This window comes from Rhipicephalus microplus, chromosome 6, assembly GCF_043290135.1.
Source record: "Rhipicephalus microplus isolate Deutch F79 chromosome 6, USDA_Rmic, whole genome shotgun sequence".
In the NCBI taxonomy this organism is placed as follows: Eukaryota; Metazoa; Arthropoda; class Arachnida; order Ixodida; family Ixodidae; genus Rhipicephalus; species Rhipicephalus microplus.
In genome coordinates, this window is record NC_134705.1 from 197,905,418 (window position 1) to 197,930,619 (window position 25,202).

The following is a 25,202-nucleotide window of genomic DNA, read 5'->3' on the forward strand; positions in this document are numbered from 1 at the left end:
ATTGAAAGACATACTTGCGGAAGTGTCAGGCACCACGGAGGATACACCAGTTTCTCAGCAGGCGTGAAACCTGACGTAAACGACGCACGATGTGCAGAGACGATTGCACTAAATTTCGTGCGGGGCCTCTCAGTAGCGAGGGTTGCCAAGTGGTGGGAAGGATTCCTAGCATGTTGCCTGAGGTACGAACGCATCGTTTTAATGGTGATGTGCGTCATGATCGAGTAGTCCTTTGCAATGACAATTGTTTCAGCTGTCGATGCGCAGCGGGGTAAACCAAGGCATATCCTAAGCGCCTGGGCTTGAATACTTTCGATTGTGCGCAGGTTCGTTTTGCACGTGTTAGATATAACAGGTAGGCTATACCGCAGGAATCCAATAAATAATACCTTGTACAGCTGTAACATAGACTCGACCGACATTCCCCAACTTTTCCCGGCAAGAAACCTGAATAAGTAACAAATGGCGGTCCGCCGCTTTTTCACGTAGTTTACGTGGGGTGTCCAAGACAGGTTTCTGTCGATTACGACTCCCAAGAACCTGTGACTCCGGCTGCATGACACCAACTGCCCGTTAATTGATATGCCGTAAGCGGACATTGGTTTTCTGGTGAAAGCCATGACTGCACATTTTCCACTTGCGATTTCGAGCCCTTGTTCGCGTAGGTGGTATATCACTCGTAAGCGATATAACAGTATATGGGCATAATTAAGTTCAGGTAACCATGCAGCTACTGTCGCATCTTGCTATTCGAGGGCAATCCTCAATGCTATAGCCTGCGCTGCCCTGGTCTCTCTGATCGTACTTCCCGTGACGTGGATTACTTTTTTTAGCTTGCTTTGTCGTCATCAGCAATTATACTCGTTTTGGGTTTAATCCTCGCTACAAGACAGCGCAGAAAACTATGACTCGCCGCCAGTGATCGACCTGATTCCGCATAACTTGACGTTGTCGTACGAAAGAATCTTTATGTGGAATTTCACATACGGTTCAATTCTGAAAATGCTTTTAAATCAGGATTCGATGTGAGTGTAGTTGTGTTGAACAAATTTATTCCAGACAAGTATAAATTCTAGCCTCATTAGTGACTATAGACCTTTTCACTGAAGTCTACCTTAACGCCGCCATATTTCTCTCTAGGCTGTTGTTACTGCTTGTGACGCTCCAAAAAATGCACTGCCGAGGTTGTGACGTCCGACTTTGTACTCTCCTGTAACAGCCCATAAAGAGGGAAATCCTCATCTGCGTAAAAAAAAGGAGTAGATAACACGTACTATGATTCTGAAATATAAAGTTTCTTTATGGTGATATCTCGACATATATTCAATATAATGACATATAATGAATTTCTATAAAAATACTTGAGAGCAGTTACGTCAGCGTTGCATGCCCGAAAAAATCGTTTTTAGTCGCGATAGGCGAGAAAGTAATCAGAGTACAATTCAGAAACGTCCCGAAACTTCAGTCCCAAACTCGTGGAAATATATGCCACCAAAGGTGTGGGCCGGGACTCCAACAAAGACTGCGCGTTGCATGCGATTCACGCTATGCGTGCTTGAGAACACCTAGTTTAGGTGCACGTTAAAGAACCCAGGGTGGTTGAAATTTCCTGTGTTTTCCACTGCGGCGTTTCATAGTAATAATATGGTCTTGGGGCGCAATACCTTAGCAATTTTTATTGAGATAATTCACGCGCTCCTACTGGTTCCCCTCCCCCTCCCCTGTACGCACGCCTATGCTAATGGCATTAGACAATAGAGTTACACATCTGTGGTCCAACAAAACTTTTTGAATTTGTTAGTGAAGGCTTATCGCTCGATTATTCGCGTTCTGGGACAACGTTAGAGAACGATAAGCAGGACGTGACTAATATAGTACCACTAAAAAGAAAGTCACTTGGTAGTCGGTGTTTTACGCGAGTGTTATCGCTTAGTGCCGGAGAGCCTTAAATGTCTGTGATCGCCTGGTATATGTACGCGAAAACGCGACAGCGGCCGAGATCTGCGCCGTGGCTCCCGTCCTTAATCGCGTAAGACGCCTTTTCTCCTATAAACCGCTCCGCGACCTGCCGGGCTGTTCCGCACAAGACTGTTAGTGGCAGCCCGGCTTAACGCCCTCATCGGGCATCGCTTGTTCTTTACGACACAGGGCGGGGTGGTCCGGCTCTGATTTTTTTTACGTTCGAGCAGCTAAGGAGACCCGCCCGCACATTCTGACCAGGTGCCATCCACGCAGTTCTGCGTTTCGTCACCCCAGAACTGACTTTCGATTCTATTAGACCGATTGTTGTCATCTTTTTTTTTTCTTTTCCATTTATCAACCTCTTTTTTTTTTTTTTGTACTGAAAGTGCAGAGTCCGTGGCCAGGGGAGGGGAAAAGTTGAGGACCACCGCTGAAGGAAACCCAGCTTTTACGACTCCCAACCGCGCGTCAGGTGGCGGGATAATTTGGTGAAAGCTGGGGGGAGGAGAAGGTGAGCTGCAGTCGCGTGTGCTTCTTTATGTCACCCCAACAACTTTGGCACCGACTTCGGTACTGGACTGCCGTGTCACGTGACCCCGTAACATAAGACTGCAGTATTCTCTGCTTCGTTTTGTTTTGTTGACTTCCTTGTGCACTTCTAAGGCTTCCCGAAGTGTCCTGGCCCCTCCCCTTAATAAAATAGAAGTGCTGGAACAAGCGCTCATATTCAATAAGAGGGTCCAACTATTCCCCGCGTAGGACGCTTAGAGTCGCGAATAGAATTTCTGGGCACGCGGACATAATGCCATCTGCTGGCGGTGGCAGCGGCATTTTCCTCGACTGTATGGGAAATGGCGAGAAACATAACGTGACAAACAACAACGCTTATCAAAATCTACTCCTGGTTCTGGACAGCAGATACACATAGGAGCTGTGAAACATTCCTGAACACAATGTTTCGCTGGAGCCAACTTTTGGACAAACACATTTCACCTCTTGATGACTTCCTTCTTGAAGAAGAGAAGAATTGAAGAAGACGTGGATCCGCTGGTGAGAAAGGTGTCCGCAGTAAACGTCGCGTGCAAGATTGTTTCGCATCTCCAAGCTTCCGTCTCTCCCTGAAATGTCGGCTGGTTTAAGTGATAGGGAAATCCTGGAATTTCTGTTGGGAAATTTTGGTATATTCCAGAATTTACCACAATTTCCCTATGGGGTTCTCTTGCAACCACCTGCGCTTCTCTACCGTGCACTAAAATAGCGCAGTGCACGGACCTCGGGCATTCGGCACCTTCATTGATATGTAACCACAGTGTCTGGGATTTAATGCCCGCGTTTTGAGACAGCAGCCAAGCACCCTAATCGCTATGCCGCAGCGGTGCCCCTTTATATCTACAACAGAAGCATTTACAAAAGTATACCGAGAATTATACTGGTGTACCCAGCGAGGCTGCACCGGCCACTTTTGAACGGTTTACGTTGGTCATGTTCTTCCCTAGTTTCTTACAACATGCGCCAAAATGAACATGACAGTGCAGTGATCGTGTAAAACTAAAAAGGGAACACGCTGCGAAAGCTCGGAGTTTACAGCTGTTCGAGCAGACTTTTCTTCTTCTTTTCTAGCAACGCGCCGGTTAAAGCGGTACTCTGGTTTCTATCGAAGTTTTTACGCCAGTCCTGTTCTCCGGTGCCTTCCCAGTACATCTAGGGAAGGAAATGAAGTTCCCTAAGAATTCGGGAAACGGGGAAGTGGGCGGGAAGCAGCAATAACGAGAACAGCCGAACGAATCAGCTGTGGATAACGGCCTTCGGTTTGACGACTGGTCCGTGGTTTACGACTGGACTAGCTGGCGCAACCTTCCTCGACTTAGTGGGTCCGCACTCACGGGCCCTCTCTCCCTTTCTTTCCTTATCTTTTTCTCTCGTTTCGTTCAACCCCGGAGTTCGTATCGGTTTACGAACCTTCATCGGCCTGTCGACGTTAAAGCGAGGCCTAAACCTGAATTCCTCCTCTTGTTCTATTTCATTATCGCCTTTTCAGTAGTTTTTTTCTTTTTTTTCTACGTAGAGTGGGTCGCAAAGTTCAGTACGAAGGGATAGCAAACAAAAAAAAATACACAGAGTCAAAGGGGCTGTACTTTACAGATTCACTCTCTTTATAAACCACGTCCGTTTCTTTACGTTAAAACAGCTCTACTGCTCTGCTGCTTCCCAGGTTTCTTGATCCATGGTCGAATGCATGTTTTCTTTAGTTTAGTTTTAGTATTTTTAGTTTTCTTGTTGTTTTTGTTGTTGTTAATATCCTTAAATGCTTCACAAAACGCAAAAAGCGGCCATAGGCATCAGCGGGGTTAATGCTATTGACGCAAATAGTCTCGTGATCAGAAACTGCTGCTTCATAGCAAATCACTGGTTGGCGAAACTTGCGGCATCGCCATGACGTTATCTAATATAACTTCACACTATAACGTCGTTACACAATATTAACGCTTGGCCAAGCGTGCATACCGATCTCGGAGGCAGTGCTGCAAGACCACGAGAAGTGCAGAAAGCCTCTAATCCTGGAGGCTGTGTAAAGTCACGTTAGATGCAGAATGCTTTCGGTAGGAGTGGGGTGGGGGGGGGGGGGGGGGAAGTACAATGGACTGATAAGAAAAAAAAGCAAGAGAAGTATAGAAGTTGGCTTTCGCCTTCAAATCATTTTGGGCAAATGTGTAAGAGACACTGGTAGACCTTTATACAGAACTTTTCTTTTTTAATACAAAGAACAATAATGAATCCTGTGGAGCGAGCCAGAAGGATCCTCCGAAAGACGCTGGTAGTTTTTTTGTTTTTGTTTTTTACATTGCGTGTCCAGCCTCGGTTTTCACGGCTACGCCAGTCGTGGGTTTAGTCTGGCAAGTGCAACTTTTCTCCAACCAGCAACAGCTTGTTGTCTCTCTGCGTATTTATTGTGTGCTTCTATGATTGAATTTTGATTGATTGATTGATTGATTGATTGATTGATTGATTGATTGATTGATTGATTGATTGATTGATTGATTGATTGATTGATTGATTGATTGATTGATTGATTGATTTGTCATCATGTCAATAAAGTCTCGCTGTGTTATCGCTAGAAAGACAAAGAACTTATTACTGGCAGTCGTCCACCCACCTGACAAGTACCAACATCAACTCTTACTCAGCACGCCCTCTCTAGTGAAGTAAGCAATCGTAAACGACCGCCTTTTCTGGCTTCCCATTACGGGCAGGCGCCAATATTGACGACGATGACTAATGAACGATGTCGAAAGCAAGCAAAAAAAAGTTTGTTGTCCTCGTCATGAACAATGAACAAGCCGACGAGAAAATAAACAAGCGCCGAAGACAGACAAGTGGTCTGATGACCAGAGTTTTTGGGGTGGTATGTTGCGCGCTTTGCTGGGAGGCCTTTCTTTTTTTTGCGCCCTGATGTAAAAGTCGGATGCGAGCAGTCTTGTGTGTTCGCACGGCGTTCTTACAACCGAACGTGACGAGAAAAGTAACCGGAGATATCTGGTCATCGGAACGCAAGGGGCACACTCTTACTGGGAAAAAAAGAGCATAAGAGGAGTGCCAGAGGTCATCACCGATGTTCGCAGGACAAGACAAATGTGTACCATCCGCTCGGCAATAAGAGAACGCACTACACTCGTGTCTTGCGTTTTCTTTGCGCAAACAACTCTGGTGATGTGGACTGCCCACTTTTGCCTGCGTTCTGGTGAGCACCAGAGAAATGGAACAACGCAACAGGAACTGTGAACAAAAACGATAGCAACAAGCGCCATCTAGCGGACTTCTCGGGTGACAGGCAAGTGGTCAAAGGGCAAAATGAAGAGATTGCGCCAAGGAGAGAGGATGACGCTTCAGGAATGGAAAGGCGCTGTCGAAAAAGAGCGTAAGTGTGGTCTGTCTTAGAGGACAAGGGTTAGGTGTTCGTCCATAGAGATGTAGGGTGCTTCGTTGATTGGGCGTACGTGGGGTAGCAGGGGACGTGATTGGCGGAAGAGTGCAGCTGCTTCCGGCTTCCTCATTGACCGTCGCCGAAAGACGTCGTTGGCGCCGTCTGTTTTCCCTGGGGCAATTCATTGTTGTCCGAGGTGGCGCTGTGCACTCATTTCGTTGTGCAGTACGCGCTAAGCATCGAGAGAGGTTTTGCGTTCGTGAGTTCGAATCCCCGAAGGTCAGCCTCGGGCGTTCTTCGGGGATTCGTCTTCGCCTTTCTTCGCCTTTTGATCCCTTCTTGCCTTAGATGGCCTAGGGTTAGAATAACAAAAATAACCTGATTGTTTCCCGCCACGCTTCTTGAATGTGCCTGTCTTACTTGTCGTCAGGATGATTCAGTTTGGAACTGCAATTTCGTTCTTTTTTTAATTGCCTCAGTAGTTTTTTTTTTCTTAACTGTGCGCTTTCTCGGACGTGCCCATCTTTGACATCTATTTACTAAACTTTAATAAGTGATTTTTTTTTGCAAGAGCATGCTAGACAAATTTATGAGGAGTCCTCGATAAATTTAACTTACTGTGTTCCGAGACGTTCATACTTAGTCTGTTACAACATAAGAATAAATGCGCGCTCCACCCCCAGTACTGCACCGCGCCTGTCATCCACCTATGCAACAGAGCAATGACTGGTGACTTTCGTTCGAACCATAAGCGCTTTTTCGCTGATAATGCAATTAATACGCATAATATGTATTAAGTTTGTCGTTTCGCGTTAAAATGTTAAGTTTGGCTGAGAAGTGAATTCAGAATATTTGATGATAATCGCCAACAAGTAAAATTTGTCAACCGAAAACTATCGAAATCAATACGTGCCTGTGCGGCCAAGTCATATACCCTAAATATGTGAAAGGGTCTGACGTCGCGTAAATAAGAGATTGCAATTTGTGTAGAGTACCAAGTACTCTAAATCGTTAACAACTTTTGCAAACACACATCTATGAAAATTCCGGTTGGGCGGGATATAGGAACTGCTATGGGCGGAGCCTACATTTATTCTTAGGCTGTAAGAGAGCCGACTGTAGAAACCGTTTCTCTACTATCGGATTCTAATTTCCGTCGCGAAAAGTAATCGTCGTATGCCAAGTGCGCTTTCGCTCGACGTAACGCCGCGCGTCTGCTGTTTCTATACCACGAGAAACAGTGCATATTGTCAACTGTACGTAGCATTCTTGGTGGGGAAATAGCGAGCGCCGAGTCATAAAGCAAGGAAACGTCAATCTATCCAGATGGTTATTATTGTTGAGGTAACACAATGGCGCTCCAGCGTAAGATAACAATTTTATATTTATTTTTTTTTGGGGGGGGGGAGGGGTTAACGTCTTAAATCAAGGATATGATTACCTTTAGGCTATGTTGTAGGGAAAGGCTCCAGAAATTTTTACCTCATGGTAATATTCAATGGGACCCCAATAGATGCAGCCATTCGAATAGTGGTAAGTGGAAAAATAAAAAAGGCTTGCGAGTGTGGGGGAGTTCAGAATTTAGGTGACCAGATGAGTTTGAGAAGTTTGCGTGTATGTGGTGGCAGCAGCAAGCACTGGACCGAGTTGACTGGTTGAACATCGGAGAGGCCTTTGACCTGCAGTGGGTGTAGTCAGGCTGGTGATTGTGATTATGATGATGATTCTGCAAAATTTTCTCACAGTTGCTAGTCTTAAACAAAACCTTGGTGTTAGCCGATCTTCATTGCGATTTGCGAGCTTTCAGCGTCGTGATCTCTTGCTGTCGTGCGTATAACAGCACCACGTCGTCTGCAACAAAACTTTTTTTTTGTTACTGTAAAGATGAAGTGGCCACCCGCATGAAACAAATCAACATCCTTAAAGGCAGGAAAAAAATTTTTTTAGAAGTGTACTGCAAGTTTTCTCTTTTCGTGGCTTTGTTTCAGGACTCTATATGTTTGCACAGCTGAATGTTCTGGTAACCGACGAGAACAAATTCTACCTTTCTGAAGACGACACATCAGAAGCAGACGATACAACTAAAGTATTTCTCAAGCACAATGCATAGCGTACGCAGCAAGACAAAGTATCGAGGCATTATCCAGCAAAACAAAAGAACATCAGGGAAGCAAGTCTGAGCCAGAACATCGAAGTTCGGTAGTACGGGGGAGTTCCGCGTACATCCAGAGTCGTCGGCCGAGCAAATGTGCTTCGTATATCGGCTTCGGTCCGCGCTTTTCTGGTGCACATCGCATGCAAATGAGCCCCTCGATGCGACCACAGCGTTTCCCTCTTTCATACTTCATTTTTCTTTCTGCATTGATGACAGGCCTTTGGCGGAAACCACCCAAGCTTCTTATCCGTCCTTCTTATGCAGGCCTGTTCTTTTAAGGATTCCGTGCGGAACGCGTCGCGTATGGTCGAATCCTTCCGGAAAAGGAGGGCAGGGGGCACCACTGTACATTTTTTTTTGCATTTTTACGTGTACATCGTACTGCGTTTCACACACGAAACCACATCACCAGAAAGTAAACAACGAAATCAAGGAATCAAGAATAAATAAAAAAAAAAGCTCCGGGGACTAAAGGAGGCGACTGAATGATGTATGTTCGAAATATGAGAGCACCCGTATGTAGAAGGCGCAACCATCTTTCTCTCGGTGACCGTACAAGCCGGGGAAAAAAAAGAATGCTTCGTGTCGTATGCTACAGCTTTCGCTTGGAAATACTTTATGTACAGATAGTGGTCTGTTTGTTTGTTTGTTTTTTTACTTCAGAGCATTTTTCTTTCTTCTCGTTTCTTACGCGTTCAGTCGCCCACTATATGCAGCCTCTTATGCGGCCTTTTATGTAGTCCCCAGGTTCGCTGATTGTGCCGCGATGGTGGCCGATTATGCGACGGTCATTTGTCAGGAAGAATCTGTCGAGAGGCTTTTTTCTTCTTTTTTTTTCGACAAACCCTTTCGTCCTCGCTGACGCCTATGCGCATGGGACGCGTGGACGTTGGTGGCGCGTTAGTGAATTGGTCGGCGTGGGCGTGCGATGTGGCGTTGAAGACGTTTTCAGCGCACTTCTGTAGCGTTAGAATTGACTGCAAACTCGCTTGACGTGTTGTGCGCTTAAAAAAAATCTACCCCGCTTTCGAGATCGAGGCAAACTTGTCGCGCGCGTTTTGCGGTGAAAAATGCGCCCCGAGTTGTCATTTCACGCTCGAACACAAATGTTTGCGTTTGATGGATGGGCTTCAGTGAATGATATTTGCCAGATTACTCAATATCCTTAATGCGAAGTTATTCTGTCGGAAGTAAACCAAAATCCGAGAAACCCTGCTCATGTGTTAGTGCCGGAAATGTGTGTTTTGCGTTTATGATTTGAGGAAGTAAATGCAGATAACGTAATCCATTCAATATAGTCAAATATGCAAAACATTCTAAAGAAAATACACATTTAAAAATTTCTTATTTTCAAAAGAAAGTGTATTGTTTCAGGGCTTCCTGCTGCGCTTTTGAACAACACACCCTTCTAATGCATTTTTCTTTTTCTCTTTCTCTTTGTTTTGTGTTTTTTCCATGTTCCTCTGATAGCTTCGTTTTTTGAGAATAAAGTTCTTTGCTGCGTGATAAATATATTGGTAATATTGGGAACATAACAACTGATGTTTGTTAATCCTCTTAAACTACTTTGCAACAATATGGAAAGCAAATCAGTGGCAATATATGCTTACTTCTCTGGCGTTACAGTAACCACGAAAACAAATAACTGTTCTCAATTCGAAGAAAAAATAGCGGAAGTGGTATATCAACATTACGATATTCTAAATGTAAAAAAGCAAAAAACAACTGTTTTATTCAACAAATTTTAATCTGTTTCTTTTTGGAACAAGTTGAGTGCATTTCGATTGATTCGATTGATATGTGGGGTTTAATGTCCCAAAACCACTATATGATTATGAGAGACGCCGTAGTGGAGAGCTCCGGAAATTTAGACCACCTGGGGTCCTTTAACGTGCACCCAAATCTGAGCACACGGGCCTACAACATTTCCGCCTCCATCGGAAATGCAGCCGCCGCAACCGAGATTCGAACCCGCACCCTGCGGGTACCTTAGCCGAGTACCTTAGCCACTAGACCACCGCGGCGGGGCGAGTTGAGTGCATTTCAGTGCAGTGACTGCAGAACGCATCAACATCATGGGTGTGATCTCTAGGCTGTCTGTTCATATCAATCATGTGCCTACGTTCTTATATACGATTCGTTGTTGTCACGTGTTTTCTTTTGCTACGTATCGCGCCATCTCACGTTCATCGATGCTCTCATCCATCAATTCACTCCTTTTCTTTCGTTCCACTTGTATGGGCTCACCAATACCCGCTTGTCCATTCGACCACTGTTTGTACGGCCTGGTAGAGCCTGGAGTGGATGTTTTGTCATCATTAGAAAGACTTAGCGCGATTTTTTTCTTCTTCGGCTTAAAGAATTTAAGAACCTTTCGAAAATGTCGCGTACATTACGACTAGAAAATAACGAGCTGTCAGGAAGTCCCATTTTTGACGCAAGATGACAAAAAAAAACTAGCTGTTGTCACACCCCGCTTGCTTCAGCACTGCAGATCTGACAAAGGAATGAAATAGCTCAAAAACAAAGTGAAAGAAAAAAAGACGTTATAACAGAGAAACAGCTCTCGTCAGTGATAAAACTGTGGCGTCAGAGAAAAAAAGTTATAACCTCTCCCCCTCCCCCTCCTTTTTCTTTCATCCCCGAGCCATTGTACAGTTTTGCCCTCAGTGAAGGCAAGTTATCTCGTCTTGCCATTCCTCCTATCCCGCTACTGTCGACACAAGAGTTTAGAAGACTGCTGAACCACGACGAGCGTAAAGAAGATAAGTGGTTTCTATCTCACCTTCACTACGTTTCTTACGAGCGCTATCTCTTCGCAACTTATTCCTTCGCAAAACACGTGCACAGTCGAGCGCGATTTAAAGGTTATCGCGCGAGCATCGACCGACAACCACAACAGCGCCACGTCACAGAATACTCTTGGGAGGTGAGGGTGGTATCACGCGAATTTTACTCGCTCTTTTCCGCTGTTCCTTAAGCTCCGATCACTCCCGTCTGAGGAAGCTGTTGCGACGCAACGATGCCAAGTCGCTGCCTTAACGCATCTTTCACGGCGATCTTGTAATCGCCCGTCGAGATAAGAGAGAGAGAGACAACATAAGGAGAAAGGCAGGGAGGTTAACCAGGGCTGAGCCCCGGTAGGCTACCCTGCACAGAGGAAGGGGAGAGAGGAAAGTTATAGAGGAGGAAAATGAAGGTCACTGACTGGGCCGACGCGTAAGTGTTTCACATGACAAACGATGAAACAGGCCGGTGTCTTCGATAAAAAGCCGAGATAAGAGTTCACGAAGGATAAACACGCTTGGTCACAACAAATCGAAAGCTCAAAATAATTGATATGTGGGGTTTAACGTCCCAAAACCACCGTATGATTATGAGAGACGTCGTAGTGGGGGGCTCCGGAAATTTCGACTACCTGGGGTTCTTTAACGCGCACCCAAAGCTGAGCACACGGGCCTACAACATTTCCGCCTCTATCGAAAGTGCAGCCGTCGCAGCCGGGATACGATCCCGCGACCTGCGGGTCAGCAGCCCAGTACCTTAGCCACTAGACCAACACGGCGGGGCGAAAGCTCAAAATAGAGACAATAGACGTAGAGTTCGTTGAAGGGGTCATTGTAGGATTGCATAGCTAACGAGGGAGCAAAGAATGCGCAATCTTGATTCTCAGAATTCCCTAAACGCTCCGCTAGGCCCTTGGGACGCTCGGCAGGTCGGCGGTTGCGCGATAACCTTGTTATCGAGCGTGACTGTACTATCAGCGTCAGCTGAAGCCAAAACAGCGGCAAGCCTTCGCGCCGGTATAGTGCACGTCATTCAGTTGTCACCATTGACAGGCACGTATACTGTTCGGCTGCTCTGCGTATATCTGCGTGACTGACTATGACAACAAGTGGATGGCGCGCACTATACCATCGCAAAGGCTTGCCGCTGTTCGGGTTTCATTCGATGCTGATAGTACAATGTTGGCACTAAGCGTATACCCTATCAAAATACCGCGATCTTTGGCTACTCGCGGGCACCTCCGCTTTCGAAGTCAAAAGCGCACGAAACCTACAGTGAAGTCGGTTGATGGCGCGCCATAGTCGAGAAAATGCAGAACGGAAGCGCGACTGGTACTTCATGCAAGAGTAGGAGACAATGCACAGGTGATATCCCTTCAATGCGGGCCACTCGAGAGCTTATACCCTCATGACGTCATGTGGTCAGACTGGCTGCGTCACTAATTGCGCCGAGAAGGCAGGAAATGCCAGGAAAAAATAACGGTATTGTTCGTTGTATTTCCGGGTGTTATTTAGGGGCCAGTGAACGTCGCGACACATCATCGCTTTTTTTTCGTGGCTGTCGCTATACGTCATCGGATCGAGTAATATAATGCCGCTTCAACTCAATAGACCGAAGCTAGGAGAAGAAGTTGGAGACTTGACGAAAACAAGAATATCATAGAACAGCTTCGTAATGTGTATAATCGATTGCGGATGTGTTGACAGAGCAGATGGATTGGCCGAACAATCGACGAAAATTAAAAACGGGTGGGAGGTTCGAGCTCTGCCCCCCCCCCCCAACATGGTGAAAAAAATCTTCAAACAGAATGAAGGACGGGAAATTTTTTTAAGGTTGGGGGGGGGGGGGTGTCTTTAACACACAAGTAAGCTAAGGAAAGTGTAGGGGACTGTAATTGTTGTCCCTAACTGCAGTGTAGTAATTAGTACGTAAATTGAAAACAGCTGAAGTGGGCAAAAATTACCGTTTTCGTCAGTGGGATCCTCCTAGGTTGTATTTGAACCCATAACCTTCTAATGTTGTGAGTTTGGATTCCACCGACAAAAAAAATGATTTATTTTTTGTTTAACATTATTTATTGCAGTTTACTATTTAATTACTGCAGCACATTTAGGAACAATTTGTGTCCCTTGTGGTTGTTTCGGGCCGCCTTGTGCTCTGGATTGATTTGGTTGTAGGATATAAACAGGCCACTGCTCGAACGTGAGAAGCAGAATATGATCTGGGTTTAACTGAAGAAAATGACACAATGAGCGTTACGAATGAATTCACGGCTGAACCAATCGCATTGGCATTGCTCAGTGCCATGAATCCATCAAATTAGTAGTATATACCCGCTTTGAGCGAACGTAATGGCAGAAAAGGAAACGGAAAACGAGCATCTCGTAGAAGAACGACAGTAGTGTATACAATCGATGGCCGACGTGTCTATCGATTTGGAGCGTTGGAAAGGAAGCCATCAGATAAGAGTGAGCAGACGACAAAAAGAAAGAGCTAACAGGCGATTACATAACTAGAACAAGCAGACGACATGTAAAGAGGGAAAAAAAGTGGCGAGCATGCAGGTGACTCGAATTACACGAACAACTCACTGCTCGATACCAGAAGTCAAAAAGGAAATAATAATGATGGGATTTTTCGCTTACGAAGTCCGAGCTCTTCAGCGGTGAAGCGGGGGGGGGGGGGGAATGTCGAGCGAAATGTACATCAGGGAAGAGTGAAAGCGACAGGCCTTTATTGACGTTTTTCTTTGTTTTGTTTTTTTGCGTGCGGCTCTCGGAGTCGTAATACGGGGCTAGCACTCGAGTCGTTATAAAAGCGGCGATGGAACGCTCATTTTAGCGGCTGACGGCCGAGAAATGCCTTTCGCTGGAAGAGATATTCGGCAGGGTTCGGTCGCGGGATGTGGGGATGAGAGTGCCACCGCGCTACGGTGACCGACACCTCAAATGCGCTCAGCGGGATCATGGCCGGTGAAGAGGCGATGGGTGGCGTTAGGACAGTGGTCGTAGCGGCGACGGCAGCGTTAGGGACTCTCTAATGGAAGCCATCAGAGTTGTACGAGACCTGCCCTCTCTTGGTGAGCGTTCTTTTTTCTTTATTTTTCAGCCACTGTTTCGTTCTCTCTCTGTTTTCGTGAGAGAGACTCCGTCCTAATTTTCCGCGCCGTGTTCGAACGGTGACGTTCCGATTGTGACAGTGTCGTTTGTCGTCCCTAAAATCGACATCTCTTCTTTCTGTGTTGTTTTTCTCTGTGCTTCGTCCAGGAACTTTGCTCGCAGCCTCTGCGCTCCTACTACGATGCAGTCAACTATTAAGGCTTTTTTTTTCGGGGACTGCTGCTTTTCTTGATTGTTAAATGAAAAAATTTAAAAAAATTAAGCATTGAATTGAAATTAACATAAATGTTCTTTGCGGGCAAGGTTATGGCACGCCTTATACTTTCCTGGCTTGCTCTACTCTCCTATCTACGCATTGTCAATGTTTGCAATTGCTGCGCACAATTCGCTGGCACTCTCGTGACTGTTACAAGCTGCCACTCTAGCGTCGCCAGCGCTAAGTCGGCGACGGGAATGACAGCAGGTTGGTTCGTTCCGTACGCAAGCAGAGACAGTGAAGAGATCAGAGACGTGAGAAAACAAAACAAACTTTACTCTAGTGATATGGCAGCACACGGGATCTAATACAACACTTCTATACAACTAACAAAATACAACGACACTTGATACAATTAAAGAAATATATAACAGAAACAATAAATCAGCTTACGAGAGAGAACTATTACAAACTACACAAACTAACAAGAATAGAACGACGGAGTAGAAAGTTCGAAGATATAAACAGGTGAAGGCATACGTGTGATGACCGGCAGCGTTGTGTCCCCGACGATCGGATGCGAGAAGTCGAAGAGAGTTCTGGCACGACTGCGATGTCGGCGGTGTTGCAACGCTGGTGGCTCCAGGAGGCTAGTGCTTGCAGGTGACTTCGAGCAGGTTGAGCTAACTCGAGGCGAAGTCCCGATGTCTACGTTGCAGACGTTAATATCGCGTCACAACTAGACGAACGGCTAAGTTTAGGTGGCCAGCCGATACAGAGCCACACTAAAAACTTCTAGAAGAGATGCTTGTTGATCTGTTTCTACACCATCTTGGTCAGCGACTAGTCTGCCTAGCAGGGCAAAATCCTGCGCTTAAATCCCCCTCGTGTCTCCTCGCTCTCTTCCTTGGGGACAAGAGACCTCTGCCTGGGTCCAATCATGCGCGTTTAATTGATGGGCAACTCCGCCCCAAAAATATTTTGACCCCACCCCTTTTTGATTGGGAGAGGGCCCGCAACTAGCGAGAGTGACAACCTGTCGGGTTGTTGTCATACGGCTTGGCCACCAGAGCGTTTCCCACGCTTTTCCCCGTGGGAACGGTCAATCACTTAGCTCTCAGCCGGGCGTCTCGTAGTCTAATCCTTGTTCGGGGTATACCGCGGCCTTCTACGACCTTGCAGACGCAGCCACAGTTACAAAAGGATTAACCGTCGGCGGCGACGTTCTAAGAAGAGGGTGCACGTTAAAGAACCCAAGGTGGTCAAAATTTCCGGAGCCCTCCACTACGGCGTCTCTCATAATCAAATGGTGGTTTTGGGACGTTAAACCCCACAAATCAATCAATCAATCAATCAACGTTCTAAGAAGAGCACCCCATTCTGCCCTTCTCGGCTCCCTTTCATGCGCCGCCGTTTCTCACGGTCAGTCGGGGAGTACGGCGCCCGTTAATTGCCGTGACGCGGTGTCGCCAAAAATGGCCGTCCGTGACAGTGACCAACTACAATTCTCCGCTAGCACGAATACTGCATATCACCATATTCCTTCCAGAAGTTTTCCTATCGCCCCGTCACACCGCAAGTGATCCTCAGTGCAAACCGCTCCTGCAGTGTTCTAGAAGCTTCGGGACCATTTCCACTTCTATCATTTTGTTAAGATTACGCGCACAACGCGAACATTACAGATTATTCTCAGCCTAGGCGTACGCTAGCGATAATGCTGAAATATTCGACGGCAGATGTATAAAGGCCGACGCGCTTTACCGCTTATCAGTTGATCGAAAGTAGACGCTCTCTTCGCCACTCTAAATGTCAGTGTAGCAGTAATCTGACTTCTCGTTTCCCGACCACAAGTTCGGCCAAATAAACAGTTTACCATTCGAAATCCAGTCTTCTGCCTTCGGGAACACCGCGACCACGTCATATTATTTGAGCTGCTGTTGAACTGATTGTGCTGGTGCGGCAACCTACGTAAACCCATGAGAAATATAGCCAGCCCTAACTAAATGGGGGACCAGATTCCTCTCAGAGTTGTTTATTAATTTAAAGCAGATATCGGTTAGTTAGCACATGGGTAATATTCTTTTGTTGACACTAAATGTGAGACATGGATTAATCGAGGGCAGAACGCACAATGAAAACACACAAGAGGAAGAAACAGGACAAGCACTGGGTCCTGTTTTCTTCTTGATTGATATGCGGAGTTTAACGTCCCAAAACCACCATTTATTATGAGAGGGGTCGTAGTGGAGGGCTCCGGAAATTTTGACCACCTGGGGTTCTTTAACATGCATCAAAACCTGAGCACACGGGCCTACAACATTTCCGCCTCCATTGGAAATGCAGCCGCCGCAGCCGGGATTCGATCCTGCGAACTTCGGGTTAGCAGTCGAGTGCCGTAGTCACTGGGTAACCGCGGTGTGGCTCCTGTTTCCATCTCTTGTCTGTTTTCATTTTGTGCACTGCCCTCGATGAATAAGTTCCAACTCGCCCGCATTTCGGTTCTACTAAAGAAATGGACCTGGGATGGCCATACAATGCGTAGAACACAGAGCTGGAGGACGGTCACTGTAACAGAATGGGTACCAAGAAATGAACAAGGCACTCGAGGAAGGCGGAGAATCAGGCGGAGGGACGAAATTCAAAAGCTCGCATGAATAGAATGCAATTAGCTCACACGGGGTAAAGTAAACCGGAGGTCTTTGGGACAGGCCATCGTCTTTATAAAACAGGCTGAGAAGGATTACGATGTTTCGTAACAGCCCTCACCTCCATGGCCTGATGGCGTTGTATTCCTTCGTATATATTCATTTATTTTACAGTGAAAGCTGTTATGAAATCACAACACGGGTTACGCGTGGCGCCGTAGTTGTCCGCCACCGCCGCCGGTGTCAGTAACCACTATCACAGTAAATAAAAAATGCACTTAATAAAAAAACACCGATTATACAGTGGGGTTTGAACGCGGCTCCGCTGCGTGCCAGCCCAGTGTTCCATCACTGAGCCACGCCGGTGCTTGGGGCTTGTTCGCGAACTTGCCTTAGGCAGGCTGATGTCGGAAAACGAAGCGCGTTAATGTGAATTCTAGAGCGTTTTAGAACAGCAAACGAAGCCCCAGGTGTCACACACACAATGCGAATATCGTAACCAGTGGGTCGTCGAGTTGTCCAACCCGCTACAACAGCTTGTTCTTGTTCACCCATTAACTGTGGCGCATACCCACTTCGGCCTTAATTCCTAATAGTCGTCAGCCACTGCGTAAAAAAACTTGCACGAAATTCCTAGCAGCTGTGTAGCGGATACCACGCTTCTCCGAAGAATGATGAATAATAGCACAATGAATGCCAGCCTACTACTAAAAAAAATACAATTTTTTATGACGTAGTGGGTACGCGAAAAGCGTGCTTGTAAAAGTTACTCAAAGAGTGTTAAGAAAATGCTCTGAAAGGCCACTCTCCCAGATTTCGTTGTGACAGTGCTGCGCGCTCTGCGCAGGCGTGGCATTTTTTTATTATTTATATTTGCTAAAATAGGGGAAGCTAGGCTACGTTAGAGCCGGCTGTCCCAACATCATGATTGAAATGCACAAGATACACACCGAAAATACGTAAATTAAGAATAAAATAGGAAAAATAAACAGAGGCACTATGTACATATATACACTATAGGGCTTATAACGCATCAGCATATATTTTATGGCTATAGTGCAGTTCCTATGGCGTGATCACATCGTGGATAGAGTTCGTACAGAAAATGGTAAGGATTAATAAAAACTAAGGACAGCTAATTAAAATTGTGTTCATTAAAAAATCACGGAGTGTGCCGATTGAGCACCTTTGTCGGAATGTGGCCATGGTCCAAGTAGTTTGCCAATCCTAAATGGTCGTCTGTCCAGGTAGTTCAATCGATCCCTCAGTTGAGCGCGTTGCTCACTAGAGAGAGATATATATATAAAGATGCAAAGAAAGGCAGGGAAATTGACCAGACGCACATCCGGTTTGCTACCCTGCACTGGGGAAGGGATGAAGGAGAAAAAATAGGTTGCAGAGAGATGAGAAGGTACACACAATCACGAACACACTCGGGGAGCACACACAGTCTACAGGCGGTCGCTCAGGTTGCGTTGCTCACTATCTGTGTAGCAATGCCCACATCCTGTTTCGGGTGTCGTCGCGGTTTTTCAAAAGACAGCACTCGCCAAGTCAGAAATCACACTTTGGTGTCCGAAGGACACCACCGCAGTCCCGTGGACATACTCCAGGTCATCTTGAAACCTTCGCGTCAAACTTTGCTGAAGAAAATAACCCTCGATCTTTAGATATACATGCCTCCCGGCTGTGTTTGTTTCCGGCAACAACGATACGCTGCAAAGGGCGTCATCTCGTCTTCCGGTCACGTACGAGTCGCACGCGTCGATAAAAGTCGCCGCAGACGCGCCGTGACAGCGACGCCTTTAGCGTCCGCCGCGATACGAGCGTTCGCCGCCATACAAACACACGCGCGACGTTGACCGCGCACTCGGAAGGGCTAACTGATAGCAGCGGGGTCGAAAACAACGCAGATCGCGCGATAAGCGTAACGACTCGTTCATCCGAGCGTGCCTCACGTTTATAAGCACGTCGCCTTCAAAGGGTTAAGAGTTGGGGACAGTGCGCCGCCCGTTCAGGTGCCGCGTTCCTTTTCCTTTCCCTCGCCATGGCTACGCCAGGCGAGGAAAAGGAGAAGGAGGCCTTCAACCATTTCTCTTCCTCCCTACAAAAAATCTGCCCTGCTACGCTACAACACGTTACCCAGGTAACGTGAAGATTTTTTGATTAACAGAGAGCGCAGGCCGTCGCTGACGGGGCATATTGACAAATTTTTTAAAAACGATAGTTTTTTTGGGGATGCTTGCACAGAAACTTTTGTTCGTCTGTCTGTTTTTCTGTCACACTAAATCATCCAGCCACCCGGTCAAAGTTTAAGCACTTTCTAAACGCCCGGAAATGTTTAACTTGTTCCTGCGTTCATGCTTGTAAACGTTGTCTATCAAAAAGCCATTATTACGCATATCTGTACAGAATGTACATAAATACGCAATTCTAAAGACCCTAGTCCTTAGGCTGCGCTTGAAGTATGATGCTATACATGAAAGAAGGCCGGCAGAAGAGTATCGTTTTCGACGAATTTTGCAGCGAAGTGCGCAGATGCGTGGCCGGCTTTTATCCTCTTTTCCATCGTGCGCTCGTAAGCGCAGCAGACCACATGTTACCATTGCTGTTAAGCGCCGTCGCTCTTAACCATTCAAATGAAAGAAAAGGGCGGGGTTGGCATTCCGGTATCACGATAAAATCGATACTTCGTAGTTGTGTTTCACTACTGAGATACAAACACATTTTTTTTCATATGTCTCTGCAATGCAGATACTTAAACACATCTCTGAAATACTACAACGATACCCTTGTATGGAGATAATGCCTAGGCCTGCGTCTCCTATCCTGCACAGATTTAGCCAGGAGGCATCGCGAATACGGCGATGTTGCAAACTGTCGAAGCATGCTGGACGTTTTCGCTTCTACCGCGCAAACATCACGGTGCAGCTCATTTGGAGGCGAGACGGCCGCAAACAGGGGCTGACGAGCAGAAATAAATCTCTATAGAAAAGTAACTGAAGTAACGGTCATAGCTTCGACAGTACACGCATGTATTTGCGCTTGAAGCCCGTATACCGTCGTCCCTTGCGGGAACAACTGCCGTGTTGTTGATTTAGTCGAGTGGCGGCTCTTGTTCCCGCGTGACCTCTCTACTATCCACAAATAAATAAACAAAAAAACGCTCGAATCGTGCGGGAAAAGTGTGACACGTGCGCCGTACTTTCGCTTTGGCACGCGCGGAAGCGGCGGAACACGAGCCACTGGCACGCGTGTTTTCTCTCGAACTGTGCCGGAGTATGTGTCCAGCGCCACCGCGCGGGCGTGTATATCCGGATGAGATTGGACCGGCCACGACGTGCCTGACCCAGTTGCGCGCCGTGCGGTCAAATTTACGGTGTTGATAAGGAGTACTCGCGTCGCTCCAGCTCTATTGCGCCGGTCACACCATTCCGGTTTGCCGACTCCGTAGAGCTTTCCCGCAATGACCACTACAAAATGCCGTGGCGCTGCGTTCGTTCAGCCGCCATGGGAAGGATGTGCAATACATGAGTTTGTAGTAATAGGTAGATATGTGGGGTTTAACGTCCCAAAACCACCGTATGATTATGAGAGACGCCGTAGTGGAGGGCTCCGAAGATTTCGACCACCTGGGGTTATTTAACGTGCACCGAAATCTGAGCACATGGGCGTACAACGTTTCTGCCTCCATCAGAAACGCAGCCGCCGCAGGCGGGATTCGATCCCGCGACTTGCGGGTCAGCAGCCAAGTACCTTAGCCACTAGACAGCCGCGGCGGGGTAATTTGTAGTAGTAGTAGTAGTAGTAGTAGAAGTAGTAGTAGTAGTCATTCAAGTAGTAGTAATGTCATCCAAGTAGTAGTAGTAGTAGTAGTAGTAGTAGTAGTAGTAGTAGTAGTTGTTGTTGTTGTTGTTGTTGTTGTTGTTGTTGTTGTTGTTGTTGTTGTTGTTGTTGTTGTTGTTGTTGTTGTTGTTGTTGTTGTTGTTGTTGTTGTTCGGGTGGTTGAAATTTTCGAAGCCCTCCGCTACGGCGTCTCTCATAATCATATGGTGGTTTTGGGACGTTAGACCCACAATATCTATCCATCAATATCGAAACTTGATATTGATGGATTGTCCAGAGAATAAAGCCCGAAAAGTATACGATATCTTGCTTCGAGCAAGAAGTGGCCACAATACACGAGGATTATCTTCAGATGGATAAAAGACATGTTGAAAATCGGCCGTGTGTCTGCGCGCTTCGCGGCCAATGTAGTCGAAAGGCCATATTCTTCTGTCGGCCTTTTTTCGGGCACATCTAATTTTCAGTGCAGCCTAGGAAACAATGTGGTCATTATCAGGGGCGTATCCAGGTGGTGGCACACCGGGCCTTTGCCCCCCCCCCTACCCGAAATTTGTTTTAACCATGGAAGAGAAACCAGAAAATGGCCATTTTAAGAGGTTGCCCTCCCCGAAATAATGAATGTGCCCCCCCCCCCCGAAAAATAGTAAGTGTGAATACACTTTATAGGCGACCCCAAACCATCCACCGCCGTCGGCGGCGTCCGCAGTCTTCTCTCTATCTTTAAAAGAAAGAGGACTTGGCGGGCCGCAGCGCGACGCTCTACCGAATAAGCCACGGACGCGACGCTGATATCGGTGTCAGTAACGCGCCTTGTACCCCCTCCCCCTTCGCTCACTGCAGCTGCGCGCGCACCCCTCTCTCTCGCGCGCCTGCCTTCTCTCTCAGTCTCCCGTCGAGAGCGGGTCGTGAGGGGGAGTAAAGTTAAAATCCGTTGGCATTCGCCAGTGAGTTAACGTAAACTCCCCCGTGTGATCAAATTGCGATTCCTAGGAACCATTGCACCATAAAGGCACCATAGTGTGATTAATAAATATAATAGTGCGAATTAATAAATACCCCTCATAGCATCACCCCGTGTATTCGCACCTAACCATGTTCACCCTCGGGGAAATGCTTGGGAGTTTTTTTCTGGGTACGGCATTGGTCTTTGCAATTACGTAACTGTGTATTTTACAGTAAAATAACACACCACATAATGCTTACGTGTTAGTGTGGAGCCTTACCTGAGCGTAATATTTGCTTTTTAATCGACTATGTTCACAAGTATGCATAGGTGGCCCTTCGCTCACCTACATAACGTACATATAGCTATATATTTTCTCCTAACGCCTTGCTGCCCAGGGCAGAGCATGCTTTACAGGAGCTTGAACTTGCAGAATTGTGCGTTTGTGCAGATAAGCAGTTGACAGCCAAGGAAAAAAAAATATTGTGAGACTATGCAGTGTTCCGAAGTTAAGCAGAAAAAATAAGGTGTGCTCATAAAGAACTTTGATGGTATTAAGATTTACTAAGTAAGTATATTTAGCCAGCCAGCCAGCCAGCCAGCCAGCCAGCCAGCCAGCCAGCCAGCTAGCTAGCTAGCTAGCTAGGTAGATAGATAGATAGATAGATAGATAGATAGATAGATAGATAGATAGATAGATAGATAGATAGATAGATAGATAGATAGATAGATAGATAGATAGATAGATAGATGGATGGATGGATGGATGGATGGATGGATGGATGGATGGATGGATGGATGGATGGATGGATGGATGGATGGATAGATAGATAGATAGATAGATAGATAGATAGATAGATAGATAGATAGATAGATAGATAGATAGATAGATAGATAGATAGATAGATAGATAGATAGATAGATAGATAGATAGATAGATAGATAGATAGATAGATAGATAGATAGATAGATAGATAGATAGATAGATAGATAGATAGATAGATAGATAGATAGATAGATAGATAGATAGATAGATAGATAGATAGATAGATAGATAGATAGATAGATAGATAGATAGATAGATAGATAGATAGATAGACAGACAGACAGACAGACAGACAGACAGACAGATATATAGACAGACAGACAGATATATAGATAGATAGATAGACAGATAGACAGATAGATAGACAGACAGATAGATAGATAGATAGATAGATAGATAGATAGATAGATAGATAGATAGATAGATAGATAGATAGATAGATAGATAGATAGATAGATAGATAGATAGATAGATAGATAGATAGATAGATAGATAGATAGATAGATAGATAGACGGACGGACGGACGGACGGACGGACGGACGGACGGACGGACGGACCGACGGACGGACCGACGGACGGACCGACGGACGGACCGACGGACGGACCGACGGACGGACCGACGGACGGACCGACAGACAGATAGATAGATAGATAGACAGACAGACAGACAGATAGATAGACAGACAGACAGACAGACAGACAGACAGATAGATAGACAGACAGACAGACAGACAGACAGACAGACAGACAGATAGATAGATAGATAGATAGATAGATAGATAGATAGATAGATAGATAGATAGATAGATAGACAGATAGACAGATAGATAGATAGATAGATAGATAGATAGATAGATAGATAGATAGATAGATAGATAGATAGATAGATAGATAGATAGATAGATAGATAGATAGATAGAAATTTCTGCGGTCCAGAAAGACTATATTCTTCGAAAAAAAGACGGACACTGGTTGCGTCCTTTGTCCGAGCGCTGCATTCTTTCTCGTCGACGAAGCAACGAACATGGTGCACGGACCATTAGCCTCGCCTCTCTCGACCGCGGTTGGCTAATCTTCGGGACTCCACTCTTCTTATTCGGCTTGTCATCCAAGCCCAGCTAGACTCCCTCCAGTCTGACGTCACCGTAATTAAAGGTGCTCGAGCATCTAAAGCACATCCTTGTACAACCTCTCTCATACTAGATACACAAAACTCTCTGTTTTCCTCACGTTTCTAATTAAACGTCTCTCCCCTTTTTTCCGTCCAGACTTAGCTTTTCAGGATTGGCTTATTTTCCTTCCTTGAATCAACTCACCCTCCCTCCCACGGCGAAGTTACATCTTCAGCCATGCGTCCGGGTTTTGAATGAAGGGACGAATTAAGGAAAACCGCGGTAATTGAGCCTCAGACGTCGTGTCCATTTTCAGGCGTCCCCCATTAAGCTTCTTTCATCTTTTCCTTTCTTCCTTTTCTTTTTCCTTTCTTCGATGCTTGCTTGCTTTTTTCGGCTGGACCACCTTTTCTTGATCTCAATGTCTTCATCGCAAGGCTTGGCAAATTCAAGAAGGCAAAAAAAAAGAATCTGTCTGGAGTGTACGTGGGAGTGTGGCTCTATTGTTTCCGTTTTTGCAAGCTAATTAAACCACGGGGGGTCAAGCTCGCCTTGTCTCGTCTCGTCTCGTCTTCAGCTTGGCTTCTATTAAATGTGAACTTTTTGTGTTCGTTTCTTTTATTCGTCTCTCTATTTGCTTTGTTAATCACGTCTTGCGCAATGTTTTCAATTCTGTCCCTCTCTGTCGACAACGCGGAAGAGCAAAAAGGAGCAGTGCCTGCATTTTTCTCAGCGGATTTGAGAATAGTAAAGCGAGAGAAATAGAGAAAGAAAGACCAAGAAATAGAGACCTAGAGAGGAGAAGAGATAAAGTGACGAGATAGAACGTCAGAAACAGAGGGGTAAAGATAGGGAGGAAAGACAGAAATACGAAGAGGGAGAGAACAGAGTGTGAGAGAAAGAGGGAAAGGAGAAGAAAGAAAGAGAGTCTGCTAGATCTCAGAGGAATAGAACGTGTTCAATCCAGCTCGCCTGAGTCCCAGTCCACTTTGTTGGGTAATATCTCGTAGAGAACAAAATAAGCTGGAAATATTAATGACAAAAGTGTCATGTTAATTATTGCTTTCTTTTTCCGCTGATACTAGTTAGCTTTTGTGCCTTTCTTTTCCGGCTTATGAATTTACTCCCCTTCGTTAGCCAGTTAGACAAAGATTCACGGAGACAGTAATCATTGGTTATGGGGATCTGCGTACGTGATTAAAACATGCATTTTCTACTACATAAGGCGATATATTTTCTGCCGGCTCATTATGTCTCACTGAGATAAAAATAAACACTTTTTAGCACACGCAAGTTTTATAAATTGGGGTAGCAAGCCGAGCACATTTGCGCATTGCAGTAAGGCAATGTGCCAATCAGAACTCCAGCGTCTCCAGGGGTTTACTGTATTTATTTTGCATTTTGGTAAATAATTTGTCGTGAATTATAATGGAATCGATAATCATGAAATACTGACGAACGACAGCTGCAGATACGGAGCCACGGTTTCATTTTCAAACATCTCGATTAGTGGAACAATGTCTCGAGAAAACATATGTGTATAACCTGTCTTGGTAAATCGAAAACGTGTGTCGCAAAGAATTTTGTTTCTAATTAGAAAAGTCAGTGTGCCTCTACGTTTTATCACTATGCAATTACACGTGTAATCGCTACATTGAGAGAAAGAACTTTTCTACCTGTGCCAATTA

General features: G+C 45.8%; 1 protein-coding gene across 3 annotated transcripts in view; it reads left to right on the plus strand.

The window, feature by feature from the left end:
- The window catches only part of LOC119168211 (uncharacterized), a 500,388-nt gene that overhangs the window by 366,461 nt on the left and 108,725 nt on the right, over positions 1 to 25,202 (plus strand). The gene's annotated exons all lie outside the window — the stretch shown is intronic.